A 1,900-nucleotide genomic window follows, 5' to 3' on the forward strand; every position below is an offset into this window, starting at 1 on the left:
AAGGAAGAAAATACTGTTCTCCACAATGTAGCAGAAGACAGGGGCTTTCTTAAGAATGGCCTGCAAATTATGACCACACACCCTGATGGAAGCACTGTGTAGCTTGGGGGCTGAAAGTGAGCGGGGAGAAGGTGAATTTGGCTCTTGGACAACCTCTGGTCCCTTTTTGCTTGGAGCCAAATAAAAAAGAGCTAAATTCAAACCATGAGCAAACAGATTCCAGGGGCTGAGTTTAGCTCCCTCTTTGTGCAAAGCTGGATGTGGGGACTTAGATGGTGCTTTACCATCCTCATTGTCTCACTCGCAGCTGCAAGAGCCAGTTCACGATGCATTTCTTGCACAGCCTGCCAGCATGCTGCTTTCGTCCTCCACTGAGCTAAGAACCCGCTCCCCACGTTTCCGCCCTCCCCTGTGCTGACATGAACTGCTGAGCCTTGTTTCGTGCTTGGCCAGATCACCTTAGGCATTTAAACTCTTACATGTCTCTTATGTTCGGTCCCACGCTACATCCCCTTGAGTTTCCCAGCTTGCCCTGCCCACTGATGTCTCCCTGGAGACTGGAACTAGCTTTCAGGGACATTTCCACTCCAATCCAGATTGCAATTGCTGCCTGCGTTTGGGCAGGTCTTTGCATCTGTTTCCTCTGCTGTAAAATGGGAATAACAGACTCCCATGCTTTGAAGGAGAATGGGAGGTGGTGATCCTAGTGAAAGCTCCAAACATAAAGCAGTAAGTTAAATAAGCCAGAATATTGCCACTCTTTCATAAAATCTTTTTGCTTTTCTAAAGACAAATTGGGGCTTAAATGACCTTCCTTAGCAACTGATGCTATGCCCAGCTTGGGAAAACAGACCTGAACTCTATTTGGTACGCTCAGGGCTGTTAAATCCCTGTGAGTGTCTCTCCCAGTAAGAAAAAGACACAGCACTGGGAGGGAAGTATGAGTCTAAGCACAAGCTGGGTTCACAGAGGAAGGCCAGTGGAGATGGGAACAGGGAAAGCCTCAGTGCAGGGACAAACCAGGTCCTCTGCTCCTCCACAGCTCAGGAGCCATCAGCAGTGATGCAGGCTCCAACACTCAGGATACAGAGATTTAAGGGGCTTGGTACAGAAAGATCATTTTGGTCAGTGGAAACACAAGTAAATATTTCTGCTGATACTCTCTCTGTGGACACCATGTTCATGTGAGGCTTCTTGAATTTACCTTATGCTACTTCTGAGGAAGTCCAAGGTAAAAAAACAACAACAAACCAACAACCCCCCCCAAACTGCACATTCTGGATCAGAAACTGAAATGGTCTTTGATCAAAACAACATGTTTTTGAAATCTGGACCAGAGTTGAATTCCAGCTCCTCAATGTTTTCAGCTTACTACAGCTAAAACTTTGCTTCAGCCTCGTCTCTAATGGGATATTTTTATGTCTGCACATCAGTATTTCTTGATCTGAGACCAAGATACACAGGTCTACACATATCTTGAACCTGTCCTGCCTTGGGTCAGCAATTCCCTCTCTTGTATGGGTATCTAAGGCAGCTTCTAAGAGCAAGTACTTCCTTTTCCCCTCCCTGGATCAGAGCATTTCCATTGCTGCCTGCAGCAGCAGTGAGCTCCTGGGGCAGCTCTGGCAGCTGCCTGTACCAAAACCTGCTGTCAGGAATATGGGAACATGGATAGGGAAAGGACTCAGATCACCTGGTAAGTGTCCAGTCCAGGAGGAGCTGCAGATCTTCTTCTGTATCTCCCTGTGCACTGCAGGCCACAAAGCACCTTGCTGCCCTTCCTGAGATTAAACAAACAAGACAATCATAAAGGTCTGGTAGTAGGAGAGCAAGAAGTGTGCCAGGAGTGCCCAAACCACAATGGAAACAAGTTGTGTCTCTTACAGAGAAATAAACAGAT

The sequence above is a fragment of the Nestor notabilis genome, unplaced genomic scaffold (assembly GCF_000696875.1).
Source record: "Nestor notabilis isolate BGI_N333 unplaced genomic scaffold, ASM69687v1 scaffold1454, whole genome shotgun sequence".
Classification (NCBI taxonomy): Eukaryota; Metazoa; Chordata; class Aves; order Psittaciformes; family Psittacidae; genus Nestor; species Nestor notabilis.